The following is a 24,803-nucleotide window of genomic DNA, read 5'->3' as shown; positions in this document are numbered from 1 at the left end:
TTTTTGTTATTTCTTCTCTTCTGCTGGGTTTGGGTTTCATTTGTTCTTGCCTTTCCAGTGTCTTGAGTTGTAGTGTTAAGTCATTTCTTTGGTCTTCTAATTTTTTAATTTAGGCACTTAAAGCTATAAACTTCCCTCTTAGGAATGTTTTTAAACTGTCCCAGAGGTTATGTTGTGTTGTATTGTCCCTTTTGTTAAATTCCAGGAATTCTTTTATCTCTTTCTTAATTTCTCCTTTGATCCACTCGTTTAGGAGTGTGTTATTTAATCACCATGAGTTCATATAGTGACTTGGGATTCTTCCAGTGTTGATTTTGAGCTTTATTGCATTGTGGTCCAATAGAATGCATGGAATTATTTCAATGTTTTTGTATTTGTTAAAGTTTGTTTTGTGGCCCAGTATATGGTTAGTTTTTTAAAAAGTTTCATGGGGTGCTGAGTAGAAAGTGTATTCTTTGGTGCTTGGGTGCAATATTAGAAAGATGTCTGTTAGGTCCATTTGATGCATGGTTATCATTTAATTCAATCATCTCTCTGTTTATTCTTTGTCCAGTTGACCTGTCTAATGGAGGCAGTGAGGCATTGAAGTCCCTTACTATTACTGAGTTGTGGTTAATCTGTGTCTTAAAGTCCTGTGGTGTTGTTTTTAGGAATTTGGGTGTGCCAGAGTTTGGTGCATATATGTTAAGGATTGTATATTGTATATTCTTGGTTAATTGTTCCTTTGATCAGAATGTAGTGAACCTCCTTATGTCTTCTAAGTTTACTTTGAAGTCTATTTTGTCCAATATTAGTATTGCAACCCCTGCTTGTTTCTTGGTGCCATTTGCTTGGAATATTCTTTTCCATCCCTTTACCTTAATGTAGTGCCTGTCCTTGAAGGTGAAATAGGTTTCTTGCAGACAGCAAAAAGATGGATTTTGTTTCTTTTTTATTTTATTTTATTTTTATTTTATGTGTATGTGTGTATTGCCTGCATGTAGGTAAGTGCACCGGTGTCGTGCAATGCCCTCGAAGGACAGAAGAGGCTGTTGGATCCCCTGGAACTGGAGTTACAGACAATTGTTAGCTGCCATGTGGGTGCTGGGATTCAAACCTGGGTCTTCTGCAAGAACAACCAGTGTTCTTAGCCACTGAGCCAACTCTCCAGCCCCCTGGATTTTGTTTCTTAATCCATTCAGTTAGCCTGTCTTTTGACTGGGGAGTTCAGTCCATTGATATTTAAGGTTATTATTGAATGATGTGTATTGGTTGCTTTCATTATGATTGCTGTTTGTGTTCTTTGTCTAATTTTGTGTTTCCTCGATTATACATTTATTTATTTTCTTTCATTGCCCCTGGGTTATAGTTGTTCCTTTCTTCTCTCTTTGTATTGATTCAAGTATTCTTTGAACAGCTGGTTTCATGGACATGTATTCTCTCAGGCTTTTTGTGTCATGGAAGATTTTTTTTTGCCCTAAACTATAATCGACTTTTTTGCTGGGTAAAGTATTCTGGGTTGACATCTATTGTCATTTAGAATTGGAAATACCTTGGTCCAGGCTCTTCTGGCTTTCATAGTTTGCATTGATAAGTCAGCTGTAATTCTGATGGGCTTTCCTTTGTATGTGACTTGTTTTTCTTTTGCTGCTTTCAGTATTCTTTCTTTGTTTTGTACATTTAGTGTTTTTACTACGATATGTTGTTGGGAGTTTCTTTTTTGATCCTGTCTATTTGGTGTTCTATGTGCTTCCTGTGTTTGTATGGGGATGCCTTTCCTTAATTTCAGGAAATTCTCTTCTACAATCCTGTTTGCTATCTGGTCAATACCATTAACCTGAAATTCTTCTCCTTCCTCTATACCTATACTATGTAGATTTGGTTTTTTTCATGGTGTCCCACATCTGTTGCATATTCCATTCCTTTGTGTTTTTCTTTTTAGATTTTTCATAATCTTTGCTTGAGTGGTCCATTTCTTCAACTTTATCCTCCAGTGTTGATATTCTGTTTTCCATTGTTCATTCATCCTAGTGGTGAGGCTTTCCCTCATTGTTTCAAATTGGCTTATTGAGTTTTTCATTTCCTTCTTCATTTCTGCCTGAGTTTTCTTCAATGTTTCTCTCTCTTGTGAATTCATTCAGAAGTTTATCCCTATCTTCTTTCAGTTCTTTGATTTGTTTGTTCACGTGTTCTTTAAATTCATTTAATTCCTTGATCATGTTTATGCATGTTCTTTTAAATTCTGTGTCCTGGGTTATCTCTAGGGGCATCTCCTTGTAGAACTCTTCTACAGGACTGGTGGAATTTGGTGGGGGCATAGTGTTTTGGCTTTCCATTTTATTATTCTTTCATTGTGATTTTGACATACGAATTTCTTTTGTTGTTTGTGATTCTGATATGAGAATCAAGTTGAAGTATGCTTCTCTTTGTATTATTGGTGTGCCTTGGTCCATTTCTTATTGTTTATGTAAAGCTGGTTGGTCCAGGTTTCAGGTTTTCTCAAGTTTTATTTTGGAGGGAGCTGATGGCTTCAGATCAGCTCCTCAGGAGCACCCACAGAAACCCAAGTCAGATTCCAGTCAGGTACACTCAGGTTTCCTTCTAAGGTTTGGACCCCTACTAGCAGGAACTCAAAGCAAAATTTGGTAAGTTCCCTAAGGGGGAGCCGATTTTGGAACTCTCAGTTGGTCTTCTGAGTTCTCAGTCCCTATGCCAGAGGGAGGCCAGAAATAGGCACTCTGGTGGTCTACTGAGACCACAGAACACAGATGGAGGTCAGAACCCACCCTTTCAGGCTATCTGCTAAGATCTCAGCCTTATCCTACCAAAGCCAAGTCTGCCCTGGGCCTTGGGAGGGGCTTCACACAATCCCATTTAGGGGGTTGGGTACAGTGCAATTAGGGGAAGCTCACCACCAAGTGGAGGCAGGATCTGGGTGCTGTCAGAGTGGAGGCAGGATCTGGGTGCTCTCATGCCATCCCCTTTGTTCTCAGCCCCTATACCAGAGGGAGGCTGGAAACAGGCACTCTCTGCAGGTCTACTGAGACCCCAATACCTAGAACCTATCATGTGATAGAATGGAGAGAGAATGGCTCTTGGAATCAGATAGACCTACCCACGCTAAGGTGTAATCCTGCATATATTCTCTGTATGTATAAAAGTACTTCATTTCTGTGAGTCTCAACTTCTTTATCTGGTTGTTAGTGAGATAGATAATATTGGATGCTGAGAAAATGTTATTAAATAACCCCTTCTTCAGAAGACATTTAGATAGGTGCCAAGACAGATTTTTATTAGCTGAATGTTTTATGTTGCCAGGTGTTGTGCTATACATTCTCACTTAGTCCTATCAGGCGCATAAATTGCCCGAGCTTCTAGTGTCTTTGTGTACATCTTTAGGCTTTATCTGCCTGAAATTCCATAGCTAAGAAGTGGCAGAACCAGACTAAAACACAATGTTCTTAACTACTATGATTTTTAGCCTCACAAAATTTAAAACCTCTTGGAGATATTCTACTGAATGTAATGAAAAACCAAGTTAATTTCTCATTATAGTTAATTTTGCCATATTTAATATAAACTACTATTAACTGACTGAGTGGCTTTAACAACAGAAAAATCTTTTCTCTTTTTGCAGTAGGGTCTCTTGTAACTCAGCCTGGCCTTGAACTCACTGTAACTGAGGACAACCTTGAATTCTTGATTTTCCTATCCCCAGCTCCTGAGTGCTGAGATTTATAGATTTGTACCACCACACCTATTTTTGTTGTTCATTTTATTTTGTTTTTTGTTTTTTAATGTATAGCTAAGGATTACATCCAGGGCTTCAAGCATGCTAGGCAAGTACTGTACCAACTGAGCTATGCTCCTAGCCCCCAAAATTAATTTCTAACAGTTCTGGAGACTAGAAATTCAAGATCAAGGTGCTGATAGATAAGTTTGATATTTTTTTTTCACATGACCTCTCTTTTTGGCTTACAGATAGCCACTACTGTGGACTGAATGTTTATGTTCTCTCCAGAATTCATAAGGTAATATGTTAGAGACAAAACTGAAGTTTCAAATCAAGAGACCATCACTCAATTTAAGATATCTCAGCAAAGCAAACCTTACTTCTATACAGAAGGGTGTGCAGCCTCTAGAAGCTGGAGAGGACGCACACATAGCCCTAACACATGTTTCATTTGGCTTTTCCTCATTTGCTGAGGTCCATCCTCAGAATTTACATCTTGTTGGCTATTTCAAAAAGCAGCACAAAGGGAAAGAGAGAAAAAAATACAGGAAGAAGGAGTGGGAGAGATATGAGGGGAAACAGGCTTATAACTGCTAAACTTGTTTTTTCAGAAAAGAACAAATCTCTTAACAGATAAGCAACTTCTAAGGTCATAGTATTGGGAAATGAGGTAGGTATATCATGGGGGAGAAGCCCTCATGAAGGGCTCCTTCACTTAAAAAAGAAACTCCGAGAGATACCTCACCCTTTCTATGCCACGGGTTCACGCTAAGAAGGTGTCATCTGAAAGGAAGCAAGTCCTCAGTAGACACTAAATTTTCCAGCACCTTGACCTTAGACTTTCCAGAAATATGAGAAATGAATGGTGTTGTTTGTAAGTTCTACAGTTTACTGGTTGGTTGTTTTTGTTTGCTTTGTTTTGGCTTAGTTTTTTGAAACAAGGTCTCACCTTGCAGACCACGCTGCTCTTTAACTCATAGCAACCTTCTTGCCTCAGCCCCCAGTGCTCAGTTACAGCCATGAGCCACTGTCTGGCTTACACCATTTTGTTACAGCATCCAGAACATATTAAGGTAGCTCTTTGTTCATGTGTTTACTTATTTTTAATTTGATTTTGATTTTGGTTTTGTGTGTGTGTGTGTGTGTGTTTCTTTGAGACAGAAGTTTCCTGTAGCCCCAGCTGGCCTGGAACTTGCTTTGCAGACCAAGCTGGTCTCCATCTCACAGAGATCCACCTGCCTCTGCCTCCTAAGTGCTAGGATCAAAAGTGTGGGCCACACACCTGAGTGTTTTTAGTTTTTTGAGTTTCTCTACATAACCTAGATTAGTTTGGAACTTGCTATGTAGCCAAACCTGGCCTTGAACCTGCAGTTTTTCTGCCTTCACTTTCCCAGTATTGGGATTCTAGAGGAATACCACCACTTCTGCCTAGCAGCTGCCTTCTTGGGATAGTCTTGTGTGATTGTCCTGTCTGTTATTAGTGTCTTTGTCTCTCCTGTGTGAACATCAGTCCTGTTAGACTAGAGACTAATCTATAATGACTCCATTTTAACTTAATTACCTCTTTAAAGGTAAATAAAGTCATGTTCTAAAGTACTATAGTTAGGGCTTCAACATAGAGTTCTGGGGCAGGATAGGGGTAGACTTGACACACAATTGAGCCCATAATTCATATGTAGTACAAGGCATGTATTCCTTCTACCAAGTAGAATAACTGACATTTAGATTGCTTACTGTATTCGAGATACAATTCAAAACATGTTGATTTCATCTATAACAAGTACATGTTTTGAATTGTATCTTTATCTTATCTTTATTAAAAATTTTTAAAAATTTAATTCTTTTAGCTGGGTATGGTAGCATACACCTTTAATCCAAGCCCTCTAGAAGGAGAGGCAGGCCATCTTTGTGAGTTTGAGGCCAGCCTGGTCTACATAGCAAGTTCCAGGCCAGCCAGGGCTATACAGTTGAGACCCTGTCTCAAAAAAAATTTATTTTAACTTTTTATTCTTTGCTGGTTTCATACATGTATATATGCATTTTAGTCATCCCCCCATTACCCTCTCTTATCTTCTCTCTGTCTCCCTCTGAAACCCCTAAGCCCCTCTTCTCGTTGATAACTGTGCATGTGTATGTAATGCACTGAATTTAATTAGGGTTGCTGGAGTATGGGTAAATTACCACTGAAGGGGCTATACCACTGAAGGAAGTGGCGCCCCTTCCCTCAGCAACCATAAACTGCCAATAGTAGTCCGCCACACCCCCGGGGGAAGGGGAACCTCTCTCCATCTGTGATGAAATGTTGACTAGCCCAATCTTGTTTTTAAATTTAAATTTAAATAGTTTTTAAATTTTGGTTTTTGGTTTTTGGTTTTGGTTTTGGTTTTTTTGAATCAGGCTCTCCTTGTAGGCACAGCTGACCTGGACCTTGCTATGTAGACCAGCATGGCCTCAATCTCACAGAGATCTGCCTGCCTCTGCCTCCCAAGGGTTGGAATTAAAGGCATGCACTACCATGCCCGGCTTTAAATTTATTTTTTATTGTTTGCAATACAGTTTCATACATGTATATAGTGAATTTTAGTTGTGTTATATACTGTTCTTAACTCCATTTATTTTGAGATAGGCCTTGGTGGGTAGAGAAGGGTGAAGGTATTTTAAAGAGAGAAGTCAATATTAACTGGAGCAGGAAGACAGAAATGAAGGAGGCATGTGCGAACAATAGGAGATGCCACTTCTGAAAGAGAAAAGTTTGGAGAACTAACAGGATATACTTGATGAGTTGAGTGGCATCAGATTATGAATACAAGTGTAACTTCATGCTGAAGGCTACTATTATTATTATTAGTTGAATTGCTCAATGAAATTATCTTAGTTCTCTAGACATGCTTCTAAAAAAAGATGTCTCAACAACAAAAAAATGTGTTATAGTGTGCTTGTTTTCCTTAAGACTACTCAGACAGGGGCTGGAGAGATGGCTCAGTGGTCAAGAGCACTGACTACTCTTGCAGAACACTTGGGTTTGTTCAGTTCCCAGGACCCACATGGTGGCTAACAACCATCAGTATTGACAGTTCTAGGGGATCCAATGCCTTTTGACCTCTATGGACTCTGCACCACATGGGTATACTTCCATGTATGCAGGCAATACACTCATATGCATAAAATAAAAATAAGTAAAATATTTTTTAAAAAGATTACTCATACTCTGGGCCACTGCCCCTTTCATCTCCATTAGGTATGCCTAATGGAATTAGACAGTCAGACAACTGCTAGCCCTCAGCCTTCATTCTGGCCTGGCCCAGACCATGGAACAAGCTGAAGTGGTTCTAGGTAGCTGGCTAGAGTCTAGGAGAGTACCACTGCCCTATGAAGGCATACAGCCTGACAAATAGCTTAAACTTTTTAGAATGAAGTATGCATTCTCTGTCTACATTATATAAACCTTAAGAGGGAATAGCTCTATAAAATTCTGACACTCAGTCCCCCGCCCCATTCCCTTTCCCTTGCATTATCTTCTGGTAATAGAAAGAAGCTTTGGATAGTCACAGACCTTAATTGAATTCTACCTCTCCTATTTGATTTTAGGAAAATTTTAAATCTTTATAAACCTTTTTTAAACCTGTAAAATAACTTTCTTCCTCCCCCTTTTCAATTTTATTCCCTGACATTTTTAAAGAACATCTTTTTTTAATCTTAAATGTTCTCTGCCCTCAAGGAGCTGAAAACTTCTGTTTAGGATATCTATGGATCCCAAAGAAAATAAGAAAATGGATGGTGTTCTCTTGTCCCTGCCCTCTTCCTCCTGCTTAGTATTTTGTCTATATTCGAATCCTAAAAAAAACCGCCCTATGAGAACAGGATGAGCTTTGTGAAGATTATTTTCCACTTTGTTAGAAAGGGAAGGTTCTTATTCCCCTTTGCCTTTCATTTCTCAGCACATGTGTCCCTATCTGAAGCAGAGGAAGCATTAGAGCAGCTGCAGCAAGCAACTGTAGCATCCTCTGTCATCTGTTCCCCTGCTTTACAGACTTTTTCCCCTCCTCTGTTCCCAGTTGCCCTGTTCTTCCTTTCAAAATGACTCTTCTGCCCAGTCTTCCACCTGGGTTCCTGTTTAGTGCCTTCAGTGATTTCAGGAGATTTTTTTCTGGTGTTGCCATGCTTTTACCATTCTTTCTGATAAAAAGATTGTTAGTGAAACATTTGTATCTTATTTTAAAAATGCACAGAAAAAAGAATCTATCCTAGAATACTGTTTGCTGATGCTTTCCCAGGTTCTACTTCTATTTGATGGCATTCTCTACCTTGCTGATACAATATAAAGCTAATTTTATATTTACATGTAGAGGCCAGGCGATTAGAGCTCCAAGGGGAAGGTTTTCACAGGATTACCTTGAAAAAAATGATGTATTCATCTTATGGGTAATGCACAGCCCTGAAGGCTATTTCAGAGTACCTGGGGACTGCCACTCCCAACATAATTGTGGGAGCCAATAGTTATGGACTTTTTAAACATGTTGTTGAGCATACACTTTGTTCTAATGTAGGTTATAGAATGTAATGAAAGACAAAGTTCCTTTGCAGACTATGTTAAAGAAATTTATATTCCATGGTTTTTTGGGGGAATAGCCAGTGTGCTGGGTAGCTTTAGTGTCAACTTGACACGCCTCGGTTGAGGGAGCCTCAATTCGGGAATTACCTCCATTGGATTGGCCTGTGGCCATGTCCATGGGGCACCTTCTTGATTGTTGAGTGATGTGGGAGGGCTCAGCCCACTGCAGGTAGTGCCACCCCGGGCAGGTGGGCCTGTGTTGCATAAAAAAGCAGGCTGAGCAGGGGCCAGGGAAACAAGCCAGTAAGCAGCATTCCTCCATGGCCTGTGCTCCAGCTCCTGCCTCCAGGTTCCTGCCCCGAGTTCCTACCTTGGGCTCCTGGATGAACTGTGACCCAGGAGATGTAAGCTAAATAAACCCTTTCCTCCCCAAGTTGGTATTGGTCAGAGTGTTTTGTCACAGCAATGGAGAGAAAAACTAGGACAGCCAGCTTATTTTGACTATTTCTTTTAGTGTTGTTTGATTTTGTACATTTAGAAAATGAGGTTGTATTTTTCTCTTTTTGAAAAAGTTTTTATATTGTTTTAAAACATATGATTTTAGACTTTAGGTAATATACCATCCAAATTTTGATTTAAAACCAAGTATTACTAATATATTTCATATAGCATGCTATATGCATAAGCATGTGAAGCAGATAAAAACAAATTATAAGTTTTATTTTACTATACTGGCAACAGAATAGTCTGCCTTACAAAACAATATAAATCATCGTTTACCACTGCTCTCCAAAAATAATTTGGGATTTACAAAATCTAAATTGTACTTGCCCAAACTGCCAACATTTTTAGTTTCCACTGACTGTACTCTTCCTTCACTTCCTCCATGTCTTGAGACAAATGGAACCAATATTTCAGCAGCAGTTTCACAATAAACAAAGGTAAAAGAAAAGCAAGGAAGGGTTTATTAAATTTCTTGAGGGTATGTGAAAGGATAGATGTTATCATCTGTAGCATATAAGACAAGTTATATTTAATAAGGGCATATACAAGTGTGATGTGTTTCTGTGCCTAACTGCCCATTTTCTCACCTAAGTACTACAGTTTTGCTGCCTAGCAATAAATATATTAATATATCATGTGGAAACTCACTAAATTGCTTTCTTAAATATAATGATATACAATAAATATGTCTTTTATTAGAATATAAAAATAATGTGCTTGCAATGTTAATTAAGTGTAAGTGGAAGCACCTATTTAAAAAGGAATAGAGAAGAAGCTAGAACAATTATACCTCAGTTGGTCTGGGCCATGTTCTGAAGGTAGTGAATCACAGAAGCTCTGTAATCTAAATCTTATTAAAGACATGTATCCCCTTTGTAACACCCTGAGGAAGCTGTTCTTCTGCCTTACTCATTTCTTACCAACACAACTAAGATTTTCTTATTTAGGAAAAATAAACTTATATGTGACCTATATATCCTTTGGTTCTTATTTTTCCCCTCCAACCTACACAGAATAAATTTAATCTTTCCAATAATCCTTCAAATACTTGGAGACAATCATCATGTCCTAGAGCTGTCCTACTACTGAGGCACCACTAACAAAGATGCTGTCTAAGCCAATGAGAGCTAATATCTTTATCCATTCATGGCATTAAGCAACTGAAACATTTTCAGCCGTAGAGTAGACTGGTGGTGGTGCTTCTCAGATGGCAGGCCCTGATAGGTTGGTAGAGCAGCAGAGGAGGAAGTCCTAAATTTAGCACTCAGAGAAAAGCCTTAAGTTTTAATTTAAAAGTTTGTTGTAACAAATGAAAGGATGGTGACATTTTACCTGCTCCAATGAAACAAAAGTTTTGACTCATTTCATTAACATTCAGCCAGGCCTATGATTTTGAGCTTGAGCCTTGAGCTTCAGTCATTCATTCATTCTGCTGCCAGTTTTGCCGCTGGTCAACAGTTCAGTGTCCTTAGACAGTCTTCCCTGATTCAAGGATACGTGCTTTTTTTTTTTTTTTTTTTGTCATTTTGTCTTTTTGAGACAGAGTCTCCTTGTAGATCTAGCTGTCCTGGAACTCACTATGTAGACCAGGCTGGCCTTGAACTCACAGAGATCCACCTGCCTCTGCCTCCCGAGTGCTGGGACTAAAGGTGTGCGCCACCATACCTGGCTGAAGGCTACATGCTTTTTTATCTATGCTTTCCTTTTCTCTGGTCTCTCTTCATAGACTCCCATCACCCCCATCCAGACTAGCCTCTGCCTTCCATTGTACCTTATGCTCTCACTGTTGAAGCACTTCATTGTACTTTAATCATCTGGATTTTGGGGTTGTCTCTGCTTGTACTAGTTCTTGAAGGCTAAGGACCAAGGTAGCATTTAACTCAATGTCATTGTATACTTTCAGGGACATTTGTTGGAAAAAGGTTAAAAAGTAGAGGGAGAAGTTAGAATGAGGAAATTAGCTAAATTATCTAAATAGACTCTTACAACTAAAACTCTATACTCCTTTATCCTTAAGTTCTTATATTCTTAAGTAACCGCAGAGTTTTAGAAATTCTGTGTGAAGAGGATGAGTTTTGAGGTTACACCAAAACAAGAAAAGTGTAAATATATTCATATATATATATAAAATTAAATTTTAGGACTGAGATTTGGAATTCATTTAATGAGCCAAATTTTATATATGAGGAAACCGAGGCACAAGGAGATTAAATTATCTGCCTAAACTCCACTTAGATTAGATTTGAAACCTTGACCTCTCTGAACCCTGAACTTGGATAAACTGATCTCCAGGCTTGTCTTTTGAGAGCGGCCACAAAATTAGCTAAAAATAAAAATGACATGCATTGTTCCTCTTATGTGATGGTTATATCAACTTACAAATTTCTGGCTATAAATCATCCCTCAAGAAGCATGCATTTCCTAGACAAACTAATGAAAATTAGTCCTATTTTTTTCTCTCAGAATTATCAGAGAGTGCCATACTCCTATGTGAGATGCCTGCTCTAAGGTGTTTTGTTAGATAGAATTGCAGTCTCATGAATTGCTGTTAGCCAGATTGGGTGTGCAGGCTCAGTGTTCTGATGTTAAGCCATGGGGTGGTACTACCATGAGACCAGCTTCTTGGCAAGCAGCCCTGAGGTACAGCTGTAAGGCCAGTACAGAACTGAGGCCAGTGCCCAGTGCTCAATGTCAGAAAACTGGGTCAAACATTGGAACTAATTCCCAGGGTACTGAAATTGGTCTCAATTAAAATTTTAGATGAAAAGATTTTTTTGTTTGTTTGCCCTAAGAACCACTTCAATTTATAAGGTCATAGGAAAAGTAGATATTTTAACATTATGTTTAGAATACTTTTTTAAGGGACTTTCAAAACTTTAAAAAATAACACAGAAGAAGGCATTAGATTATTTAAGAAGCCATGAAAATATTTTTGAAAGCAACAATTTTCATAAGATATGCTAACTAAAAAATCTTTATTTTCTGTCTTTGAACATGCCATGTAAGTTGCAAAGCTCCTTCAATTGTAAGGTGGCATTGGAGAGGAAATGGTAGATATATGGCCAAGGTGATAGTGACGATTGGCTTTGGACTCATACAGATTTGAATTTGTAGTCAACTCCACTGCTTACAGGCAACTGGCCTTGGATAGTATACTTAAACATGTAGGTTATATTGTTTACTAAAATGGCTCTCTTTGTGCCTGTGGTAGACTCACTTGGATGCTTCTGAAAAGTTGCCTATCTGACCCCCAGCCCAGACTAATTAAGTCAGAATCTCTAGAGGTGGGAATCATGCCTAAGTCTTTTTTGAATACTTTCCTAGTTATTCTGATGGTAAGGACCAATGACATAGTGATTAAAAACTGGCTCTAAAGTCAAATTAACTAAACTCCAACTCCAGGTGTGCTATTTCAAAGTGTTGGAACCTTAGAAAATTAGCCTGCTTGAACTTCAATATTTTCATTATAAAATTGGGCAATAAGAGTTTAGCATTGAGTTGTTAGAAGATTAAGTCATGTAAAATATAGCACAGTGCGTATGACTTAGTGTTTAATTATAGTTGCTGTTTTTCTTATTATTTATAATTCTTTCATATTGGGTTTAAAGCCCAGTTTTGTACTATTCACAGGACAACAGAGAACACTGAAAAGCCAGGAGTAGCTTCATAATGAACATGAAAAGTCCTATACTCACATACATATAAATACATTTGTGTTCAATTCTCTTGCCAAAATTTGAGTGAAAGGCTAAACTTCAGCGTTTTCACTGACTTAAGTTCCTATAGGACTTTCCTAATTATAATTTCTCCACCTCACAGAGCTGTGTTAAAAGGGAAAAAACAAGTAACCAGAGTGATGATACATGCCTGTAATACCGACTTTGGGAAGGCTGAGGCAGGAGGATCACAAGGTTGAGCTCAGCCTGAGTTAAATAGTGAATTCAAAGCTAGTCTACTTATTAAGACCCTCTTTGGGGGAAGAAAAACCAATAACAAAACAAATTGAGAATGTTTAAATGTAGTGTGCTTGATTTCCTCATGGGGAATACATATTGGGAGAAAGTCAACAGAGGCTAAATGCCTGTGGCTAGGAAGATATTTCTTAGTCCAACAGTCTGTCTCAGTAGTTCTATAATGTTAGCGCACACCAGAAAATCATCTGGAAGCTTGATACAATACAATAAAGATTGTTCCCCACCCTTGAAGATTCTGGGAGTAGATTTTGGTTGGAACCTAATAATTTTCTTTCTTTTTTTTAATGTATATGAGTATTTTGCCTGCATGTATCTAAATGTACCCATGTTGCGCAATGCCCATGGAGGCTAGAAGAAGGCATTGGAGTCTGTGGAACTGGAGTTCCAGTTGGTTGTCAGTTCAGTTGGGAACTGAACCCAGGTCCTCTGCAAGAGCAGCTAGTGCTCTTGACTGTTGTGCTGTCTCTTCAACCTCTCCCTACACCCCCGCCTTTTTCTTTAACAAGTTCTCAGGTAATCTTGATGCTCTTGGTTCAGGGATCACACTTTGAGAACTAGTGGCTAGACATATATCTCTTGGTGATGTGGGTGCTCTTACATCTTGTTTGAGTTGCTTCCCATCTGTACCTGTACCTATATCTCTCCATCCAATTTTGCAATAATTTCTTCTCCGCCTCCAGCCTTGAGCTGCACTTTGTGCAATCCCTTGAAGGTTGCTTGTTGTACAGTCTTACACTCTAACACTAGAATCTGATTTCTGAAAATTGTTGGTTATTCATTGTTGCCTGCTGACCAACCACCCAGTGTCTCATTCCCAATTCTCCCAAGGTTCTTGATAGAGACAGGGAGCCCAGATCTGGTAGCACAGAATGAGTGTCCTTCCACAGAGACCTCTCCAAGCCTATTTGGCACAGGCCACCCCACCATTAAGAATCTGGATACTGGGTTACAATTTCAATTTCTTTTCTTTAAAGAACATCAGACTTGGGGGCTGGAAAGATGGCTTGGTAGTTAAGAGTGCTTGCTGCTTTTACAGAGAACCTGAGTTCACTCTCAGAACCCACATGAGGGTTCACAATTACCTGCAATTTCAATTTGAGAGGATCCAACACCCTCTTTTCACTTGCTCAGGCAGCAGGCACACACGTGGTGCACATACATGCATGCAGGAAAAACACATACATACAAAATTTCAAAAATTTTTAAGGAAATCAGACCACCATTCCCCAAGACCAAACTCCATATAACACTCTAGGATCACATCTTTTAGAAACTTGGGGATTATAAAGAGCTGATAATACAGTAATAACTGGAACATGTCCCAAGACTATATTACCAACTTCATAGTTTCTGTCAAGATCACCTTTATCCTGGTTACCTAGACTCAAACTGTGGGCATAATGAACTCTAGTTTTTGTTGAATACTTAATTCTCACAACAACCACTTGAATGGATACTGTTATCCATTTTATGTATGAAGAAACTGAAGCTTAGCAAAGTTAAAACATATGCTCCAGAAAAACAGTAATTTTTGTCTATTTTATTTTCTTATATAGCAGATGTTTACTTAATGAATGGAACATCATAAAAAGAGCATGAGGAGATCTGGGATTTGAAAGTAAAGATGCTTTAACAGCTATGCCATAATTGCCTCATGCCTTAACTGTGACTTTTTAAAAAAACTTATTTTGATTTATTGCTGTTTATATGTATGACTGTTTTGCCTCTATGTATGTACACCATGTGTATGCAGTGCCCATGGAAGTCAGAAGAGGGCATCAGATCTGCAACTGGAGTTACAGTTGTTTTATAGCTACCATCTGGGTGCTGGCAATGAAGCCTGGGTCCTCTGCAAGTGCTCTTACACACTGAGCCATCTCTCCAGCCCCTGACTTTTCTTTCTTAATCATCCCCTAAATCAAACTTATCTTCCAAATCAATTATGAGTCCTGTCAAGTTCATTATCATTGTTTTGTATCTTTGACTCCCTTTTTCCCCATTTCTGCTGCTATTAACCTCATGAGATTGATTACCATTTGTTTATTGAAATATTTTAATCTTTCTACATCCATACTCACTACTGGTCCCTATGTTGTTTATACAACTTTTACCAAATGGCTCCCTCTACCCTTAAAGTAAATTCAATATGCCTAGAGATCTGTTCCAAGACAGGGAGGTGGTGTGGAATAAGAAGAGTAGAGGAGGATGTGAGGGTGATTTCACTATGACATCTGTTACTCCGTTGATCGCCAGGGTTGATTCGACTGATCTGGCTGGCCAGGCAGGTGTCCCTGTCCTCCCTCAACACTCCAGTCCACATGTGTCCCTCCTGGAGCTGCACACTTGGTTGAAGAAAACGACCTTCCTCGATAGAGGAGGACTGGTCTTCAGTCAAGCATGTATGAATAGCTGCACTCCTCTGCTAGAACCTTGAAACAAGCTCTCAAGAAAAGTAAAGGAATGAAGAAAAAAAAATCAGGGTTCTGGTCGAAGTTCTGGCATATTGGACAAGTCATATGCTCCTCTTTGTCTTCACGCTGCCCCTCTATAACCTTGGAAGTTTGGACAAGATGATTTCTTCCTGCCCTAATACTGTCTATTGGTTCGATCAGGACCTATAGCTATGTTAGAGGAATCAGGTAGGCCAGGAGTCATGCTTCCAAGGGGTTTAAGGTAAGATGAATGCATACACTTCAATAAAAATCAGAGCAGTGTAAATGCCATCAACGAAGTATCACACACAAACATTCATGCACACACAAAATAAATAATAAAATAAATAAATAAATAAAAAATTTTTAGACAAAAGAACATTAAATAAATAAATAAATAAATAAATGTAAAACAAGCCAAGTATGGTAGTACATACCTCTAATCCTAACCCTTGGAAGACAGAGGCAGGAGGATGTTGAGTTTCAGGATAGCCTGGAGTACATAGCAATTTCAAAGCCAACCTCAGATACACAGTTAGAAGATACTGTCTTATAAAAACCAAAGGCTGGGTTCAATGACAGAATGCTTGCCTAGCATGTGCAAAGCCCTGAGTTTCAATCTCCAGCACTGAAAAAAAGAGTAAAAACTATGCTTCTTAGGGAAGGGAGAGATAATATCTACTTATTCTGCATCAGGGAGCAGGGGATAAGGCACAGATGCTGCTTGTTCCCTCACGTAAGTGAGGGGCCAGTCCTCTAACTGTAAGAGGCCAAAAGGCTGCTGAGATTCCAGTAGCTTTAAGCCAGGTTGGTTGCAGAAATCCATTATGAACACTAACTCTTTAATTCAGAACTTGCCAGCTTAGGACACTCAAATTGTTCTAATGCTTGGGAAACTGCTTAGAGGGGCAAAGAAAAAAGAGAGAAAATGAAAGTATTTGTCATGTCGTGGTAAAGATTCTATGCCTTGCTCTGCCATTTATTAGTCTGGTGGCCTTGAACAGAGAACATCTCCCAGAGCCTTGGTATCACCTCAGCTCCACATCTAGAGATTGGGGATAATAGTGGCACCCTACAGAATCATTATGGATAATAAATTAGATGGAGTATGTAAAGTGCCTAGTATAGTGCCTGAAACACAGTAGACATCTTATATACTGCCTTTCTAAACATGTTCATGTTTTGAACTCTTTAAGTTCCTGAAGAAGGGGAAGGGGGTGTTACACAGTGATACCTCTACAGTATTTGTATATAGTCTGCCCTTGAATGCATTCAGATTCTGGAAGTCATGTGCCATATTTATCTAGGAAGCTTCCCTACCCCTTTATAACTTTAAAAGAAAAAGATAGAGCAAAGCATGAGTTGTTTCTAGTTTGCCTGTGGCTGATGGGAGGGGTCTAGAGAGTCTAGAAAGCATCATTATTTCTTCTCTAGGTGAACTGATGAAGGCTTGTAAGGAGCAGTTAGTTACATCATGGCTAATGTGAACTAATCACATCCTTTGACTCTGAGTAATTATCAGGCCTCTAAGGATACTTATGGGCCTGGACTCTAGCTCATGCAGTAGAGTGCCCAGCACTACATAAAAACAAACGGAGTCGTCGTTGCTTTAGCTTTGTTGGCAGGCATCCTTTCTGATGGCAACCTAGAGAAATATCTGTGGCAAAACAAAGCAAAAAGCATTTCATTACAGTTTGGAATTAGAGAATATACATTTAGGATATAACTATTTTTTAGATATTAAAATCTGTCCATCCATTACCCATTAAATATTTGACAGTTGCTGTAATGATAAACATAAATCTAAACACAGAGAGATACAATAATGGCTAGAACAGAAATCCTTATCTTTTTGGAGGTTTTATAGTCAGAGATGAAGAAAATAAGGTGAATCAGTAAAATAAATAACATATTAGGAAGAAGTTACTACTAAAGTAAGAATAAACAGGAAACTAAAACTATCAGTTGAGGGCCTGGAAAGATGGCTTATCAGTTAAGATCACTGACTGCTTTTACAGAGGACTCTGGTTTGGTTCCCAGCACCCACATAGTGGCTTAACAACCATCCATAACTACAATTCCAAGGAACCTGACACCCTCTTCTGGCCTCTGTGGGCATTTCATGACATAGGTGTATTTACATATATTCAGGCAAAACACTCATACACATAAAAATAAACAAATACATAAAATAGTAACAGGATGAGATATTAATATGTTGGATGGGTTGTCCATAGAAAGTCTTATTGACAACATATTTCTGAAATAAGACCTGAAGGCTAGGAGTTGTGTGAGGAAAGAGAGGTGGGCCTTACTGTGCAATTCCTGAGGTGGGAGGTATCCAGTGTTTCTGAAGAACAGCCAGGTAGGAGGCCAGGGGCGCAGAGCAGAGGGAGAAAGGGAAAGCGGCCAGAAATCAGGTCAGAGAGAAAGCAAAGATTATAGGACACAACAAGGATTTAGGTTCAGAGTAAGAAGAAAAAAAGGAAGTTTTAGACAGATAAATTATAAGGTACTCTATAATCCATTTTTATTAACTAAGTACTCTGCTAGGTTTTATTTCAAGTGCACCCCCCCCCATGCTGGAAATTGAGCTTAAGGCCTTTTATTCTACCATTAAACTATATTCCCAGTCCTTAATTGTTTGATTTGTAGTCCCCACACTGTAACTTTTTAGGGTAGGAATCACTATATTCCCTATTTTACAGCTAAGGAAATAGAGGCCCAAAGAAGTTAAGGTCACACAACTAGGAGGGACATCACCAGGTAAACTTAATCATCTTTTCATTCTCTTCCAAATGCCTAAGAGATTGAGACCAAGTGTTACTGTAGTTGTTTTTCTTTCTTTTTTGTGTGTGTCTGTATTATCAGTAACGTTTAAAATAAAATTACCTCATTCTCATTCATAGACATTGAACTTCTTAAACTGGTAAGAAAAAATTCCCAGTAGATTGACTTATGATTTCAGAGGTGTTTTCTTTTTTTTTCTTTTCTTTTTTTTGTCTTTTTGAGACAGGGTCTCCCTGTAGCCCCAGCTGTCCTGGAACTCCTGTAGACCAGGCTGGCCTTGAACTCAAAAAGATCCGCCTGCCTCTGCCTCCTGAGTGCTGGGATTAAAGGCATGCACCACCACGCCCGGCTGATTTTTTTTTTTGTTGTTGTTGTTGTTGTTGTTTTAAACACCTCAATTTAACATATTAACAAGTATATTCATGTGTCTTTTTTTAATTATGTAAGAAGCTATTTCTTTTCTAATGTTGAGATTTTATTTTATTTTATTGCTTATCTTCTTACCCTAGCGCTATCTAAATCACTACTGTGTGATTTGCTACATTTTATAATTTATCATTTTTTCTCTGTTATTAGATGAAATGCCCTTTAAAACATTTCATAGCAAGGTAAACCTCAGTCAAGCTTATAAAATTTTAGAATAAATAATTGCAAAGAGTCACTAAAGAATAATGAAAGCTGATTTATATAGTATCAGGCAGGTCAGTTTAACAAATACAGTTATTCGAAATCATTTTCAGAGGGCTTCAAAACTTCACAGCACTTTTTTAAAAACCATCTTTTAGGAAATACCAACAAAAATAACTTTATATAAAGGCTTTAAAAGCAAAATCGTTAATTCTTTTGTTTTAATTTCACTAACGCTAAGGTGGAAACAATAGACATTTTAAAACATAGGACTCACAGGTTCCTTTCACTATCCTGTGACTTTAACATTTCACCACTGTAGCCAGAGACCTTGCCTTCTAGGGCCAATTACTTTTTTCATGCTGATTTTCCTCAGAAAGTCCCTCAGGAGTTCTTGCTCTTGAGCAGGATCTACCATGACTTCAGTCCCTGTGAAGAGTAGGGGTAGCAAGGTTTGGGACTGAAAACATTGAGGGAAAGTCTGTCATAGAAGACTCAGCAACTCATCTCAGATTTCTGGCAGAGCGCCTAACTATGTCTTTAGCTGCCAGCAGATATACAGCTGATTGTTTTACCTTTGAAAGGCTACAACCAAGACTTAAACAAAACGTTTTCTGTCACAGTACTTTTTAGTAAATAGGTGATGTACAGGAATGTATATGTATGTGGACATGCAAACCATGTGCCTGTGTTCCCATATTCAAGTAGTTATAGAATTCACAATAAGTGGTCCAAAAGGATTTTTATTTTTCATAAACTGTTTAATCTTTTTCTTCTTACCCTTCACAACCAAAGGGATTAATATCTCCAGGCTCAAGATCTCAGAAATGGTATTGAGATATGTGAAGTAAAATTAGGAGCTATTCTTGGTGATAAGTTTTAGGTAAGAGTTATTTTGATATTAGAACTGCATCAGGGACAGTGAAGGCGATGGGCTGAAGGAAAGAGGGAAGACTTCCAGGCTGCAGAGGAGACTACTTTTGTCATTGATGAAGTGAGCAACATTGTAAAGGAGGCTATAGAAGGTGCCTTCGGTGGTCATGCTTACCAGCACAACAAAGTCAATCAGTGGACCACAAATGTGGTAGAACAGACTTTTAAGCCAACTCACCAAGCTGGGAAAACCATTCAAATACATTGTGACTTGTGTGATCATGGAGAAGAATGGAGCTAGGTTACACACAGAAAGCTCCTGCTTCTGGGACAGCTCTATAGATGGAAGCTGGACTTTGCAATGGGAGAACAAGACTATGTACTGTATTGTCAGTGCCTTCGGACTGTCCATCTGACCTTCTTGCCAGCCTGTGACCACCCTTCATCTCAACACTTCTATTCCATCGTAACCACCAGCTGTGAATTCAGTGAGCACTTTCTCCTCTTTAAGTATGTGTTTTGTGGCACTCTGAAAATGTAGGGAAATAAATGACCTCTGTTATAGGAACTGCAGTTAGTCAGCTCATAACTCTCTGTAGTGGTCTGAAGCTGGCATTGCCACATGTCTTAACTCTTTCTTTTCAAGGGTGCTGAAAACTGAAATCTGCTGGTAGGAAACTTTCTCTACTCTCTGAAATGATTCAGATATACTAATTTTCCATACTTCATACTTTTATTAGAATAATAAATTATTCAAATTTTGAAAAAACTGCATCAAGTCTAACAATGGTCTTTTGAGAGGAAATAGTTATTAGGGCATGTCTTATGGCCAGGAAAACTATAGCAAAGTATTCCAATTAGGTGTAAATTAGAGAGTGCTGCACTTTCCTGAAAGGGTCAAGAAGCCAAACACTTGGCTTTGAGCTCCCTCTCACCTCCACCCCTGCTGACCCTGAGAACAAGTCATCCCTCTCTGTGTGAACTCAACAGTTGCTGCCAGGCCTTGCTATTCCTACACAGAAAAGAGCCAGGGTTGCCAACTAGAGGAGGAAGCTAAGCGCTTTCTTTAGAGCTCTAGTGCCAGCTTTCTCTCTACAAAGGAAAACTGTCTGAACTCATCAATGCCAAACTGACGTATTTGAGTGTCCAAAGGAAGCCCCAGAAGCTGTTTTTTGCTATTTGAAGATCAAGTTCTCATTGCTCAGATTTCTCTTTTCCTTCCGTTCAACAGCACTTACCCACAACACTCATTGGTATACTAGAAAAATAATTCTCCTGTCTTTGTAGTCAGTTTAAAGCTCACAACTGTGACATCTTGGTACTTTATGCTGTGATTAATTGCCAATTACAAACATCTGATGAATTTTGGGGGGTCTTTTTGAGACAAGGTCTCCCTGTATCCCCAGCTGACCTAGAACTCGCTATGTAGACCAGGCTGGCCTTGAACTCACAGAGATCCGCCTGCCTCTGCCTCCCAAGTGTTGGGATTAAAGTCGTGCACCAGCACGCCTGGCCTGATGAATATTTTAAATGTTCTTAAATGACTTGTGTAGCTGACACTGTGGTTAGTTGAAAGACTGAGACCATAACGTGCATTGCTCCGAACAGAATTCAGTCAAAACATCATACAGTCTTGACCTCTTTGACAGAGTATTTTGCTCTTGTTTTTTTGTTCACTGTTTTTTGACATAGTCTCCCTAGTCTCAGCCTGCCTGGAAGTCACGATGTGGACCAGGGTGGCCTCGATCTCACAAAGATTCTCCTGCTTCTGGAGTATTTTGCTCTTTTGACAGCATCTAAAACACCTGTGCCTCGAGGTATAGCTCAGTTCTTGCATCCTATCCAATCCCTTTCCTGACAGTTAAGATGTCCTTGAGAGCATCCCTCTGGGACCACTTTGAGGCCTATTACCTGCGTAGCTGTAATGGCACTTGGCTATGCCGTCATCTATCATTTATTCACTGACTTTTCATGTCAGGGCATATATGCATGCTTCTTCAGCCTTCCCCCTCGGTGCCTAGAGGAGTGCTGAGCATATATGGAAGCCCTGTGGCAGAAATGAACTTACTCAACTTATAGTCATCATTACCCCAGTTATTTGTAAAACTAGGTTGGCATTGCTTCTCCATTCATTATCTGCTCCTTAGTGACCCAGAAGCATACAGAGTCAACTAGAAGTTGGACTTATCCAGAAATAATTTTGTCAACTAGTATGTTTTGACTTGGACATCATTGTTCTGCACCACCTATGGAAATAAGAAACAAATTATATGCCTCATTATATTCATTAGGGAATTATTAATCAGTACAGAGAATGGGGAAATTAAGGAAACATAAAAAGAAAAATACAGGAAGGAGGAAAAGAAATGGGGATGAGGCAAAAACATCAAAAACCCAGCACTCCCATTCTCTTAGGTAATGTTTCCTTTTTCATGACAGAACAAAAAATGATTCCTTACAAGTGCATTTAATGGATGATTACTTGCACATCTTAATAATGTTTGCTCTTTAGGGAATTGTGTGCAGAAATAACTGCCTTTCCAGTTTGAATTAGGAACAAACTTTGGGGAAAAGCAGTAAATGCCTAGTAACAGTGGCACATTGTGGCAGTGAGAAATGACAACCCAGAATGAGGCTAGCTTCTCTCTTATGTGATCATGCCCTCAGTGTTTCTGTGAGTTTTCTCATTTTATAGGTTGCTTCCCACTGGCAGCAACTGAAGCAGTTTATTATGCACATCTGTCACGTGATCCACTTCATCACCCAAATGAAACTGGGAGAATAAGTCACCCTAACAAGATCCTTCAGTACACTCTTAAAAACTACTTACAGATGTACTCTTCCTCTGTAGGGGTACAATGAGTTTCCTTGTACTGTGCCACGTGGTACAGGAAATGCATTATCTCCATCCAAATCCAAGCATATGAGGAGGAAGCATGTGAAAAGAAAGCAGCTCACAAAAGCTCACACAACTTTTGCAGAAACCCTTAGAGGGGCTCACACACCAACTTGATAGCAGCTGATAAAATCCTAGGCCTCTGAAGCTCAGTTCATTTCAAATGCTAATGTCCACACAGGGAAAGGAAACCACATCAGTATTCAGCTTGACACAAACACTACTAATCCTTTTTATTTATGATTGTCACTGAGTCCCCTCAGGGGCATGCCAAATTTCCATTTGTCTTGTAACTTTGGCTGCTTATGTGCTTTCAAACACTGTCTGGTGATCTTGAATCAGGAACCAGTGTGTTCACGTTCATATCAGGTAGAATGGATGTTTTTGTAGATGAGTCTAGAAATGGAATCACCTGTCACTGCTAAAGCTTCTGTTTCAGGTGTGTGATCAATTCATCATTCATGCAGTTGACCAACAAATACTGAAAACCTTACAGGCATACTATTCCAGGCATTGGAGATATAGCAGTGAACAGAGACCTGTATTTATACAGGTAAAAATTTAGAGAGGGGAGACATGAAACAGGTAAATATGTAATATGCCAAGAGTGTGTCAGTCAGGATAGATTGCATTGTTTTATGGCAATAAACACTTCAGTATCCGGGGTTTAAAACAATGAAGTTTATTTCTGACACGTCACTGAAGGTCAGAGGAGGGAGTTCCAGTCTCTGTTGCTATGATAAACACCATGACCAAAAACAACTTGGGGAGGAAAGGGTTATTTCATCTTACCCTTTACAGTTTATCATCAAGGGAACCAAAGGCAAGAATTCATGACAGGAGCTTGAAGCAGAAACCGCAGGGACTACTGCTTATTGGCTTTTGGCTTTCTTCCTCTGCTTGTTCAACTACCTTTTTTTTTTTTTTTAAATGGAGCAGGCTGGCCTTGGTCTCACAGAGATCCACCTACCTCTGCTCCTACCCCTGCCCCTGTCTCAGTTTTGTGTGTGTGAGTGCAGTGCTGGAGTTACAGGCTACTGTGAGCTGCATGGCAGAGTACTAGGAATCAAACCCTAGTCCTCTGGAAGAACAGTATGTACTTTTAAATGCTGAGCTGTCTTTCTAGCCCTTAACTACCTTTCTTAAACAGGCCAGGCCTACTTGCCCTGGGATAGCACCACCCACAGCAGGTTGGGCTTGCCTACATCAATTAGCAATTAAGAAAATGTCTCAGACATGCCACAGGACAATCTGATAGATGAAGTTCCTTAATTGAGGTTCCCTCTTCCCAGGGGACTCCTGGTTTGCAACAAGTTAACAGCTGAAGCTAACCATAACAGGGGAGCATTCCTCTGGGCCACTTCAATTTGTGTCCCAGGTTACCTGGAGAACTACCAAGGAGTCAGGCTGGTCTTTGAGGGAGATCTAGCAGTAAATTGTACACTGATTCTCAAAGCTTATACCTGAACCACATAGCACTACTTTTTTTTTCTAAGATTTATTATTTTTAATTATATGTGTGGGTCTGTGTGTGTGCATGTGTGTGCAGGTGCTTATGAAGGCCAGAACTGTCAGATCTCCTGGAGCTGAAGTTACACGCAGTTGTGGGCCTGAACTAGGTGCTGGGACTTGAACTAGGGACTTCTGCAAGAGCAAGTATGTGCTCTTAACCACTGAGCCATCTTTCCAGCCCCTACATGACACTTCTACTTTGATTTTCAGGCCAAAACAAGCCACAGGTTACAGCCAACTTCAAAAGACCAGAAAATGCAGTTACACCACATGTTCAGGGAAATGAAAGACACTTGGTGGGCAGAACTGACCCAGATGATGATTGCAGTGAAGAAGAAAGGGCAAGGTAAAGGATATGGTGTCTGGGGAAGCAGTTTCTATTTGACATAGATGATCAGAACAAGGTGACATTTCAGGAAAGTCCTCTGGTTGCAGGGGCCTTCTAGAAAAGAAAATGGGGATTGGAGAGATGGCTCAGCTGTTAAGAGCACTGCTGCTCTTGCAGAAGACCTGGGTTCAGTTTCCAGAATGCACATGGTGGCTAACAACTATCTGTACTCCAGTTCCAGGAGATCCTATGCCCTCTTCTGATGTCCATGGGCATTGTACAACATGGGTGCACCTACCTACATGCAGGCAATACATTCATACACATAAAGTAAAATAATAAACAAATAAAATATTTAGAAAAAGAAAATGCAAGAGCAAAGTCTGCCTGGCATGTTTGATGAAAAGCAAGGAAGTCAAGTGGCTAGAGTGAACAAGGAGAAAATTGACAAAATTAAGCCAGAAGGATTACAATCACAGGATACAAGTTTGAGAGTCTTATTGCAAAGGGTATGGCCATTGTAGAATTTTATTTGAAAACAAGGTCAAAATTTTTAAAATACAAAGCCAGGCATGGTGGCACACGCCTTTAATCCCAGCACTT

The 24,803-nt window shown here is 39.3% G+C and overlaps 2 pseudogenes; one reads left to right on the top strand and one right to left on the bottom strand.

Moving 5' to 3' along the window:
* LOC103749573 overlaps positions 1 to 15,062 on the bottom strand; it is a 46,343-nt pseudogene extending 31,281 nt beyond the window's left edge.
* A 303-nt stretch (positions 15,063 to 15,365) lies between these two features.
* Positions 15,366 to 19,903, top strand: LOC103749571 (annotated as a pseudogene).
* The last annotated feature ends 4,900 nt before the right edge of the window (positions 19,904 to 24,803 follow it).

The sequence above is a fragment of the Nannospalax galili genome, unplaced genomic scaffold, assembly GCF_000622305.1.
Source record: "Nannospalax galili isolate Female #2095 unplaced genomic scaffold, S.galili_v1.0 scaffold646, whole genome shotgun sequence".
Lineage (NCBI taxonomy): Eukaryota > Metazoa > Chordata > Mammalia > Rodentia > Spalacidae > Nannospalax > Nannospalax galili.
Note: the sequence above shows the minus strand (reverse complement) of the source record. Positions and strands in the feature narration are given on the sequence as shown.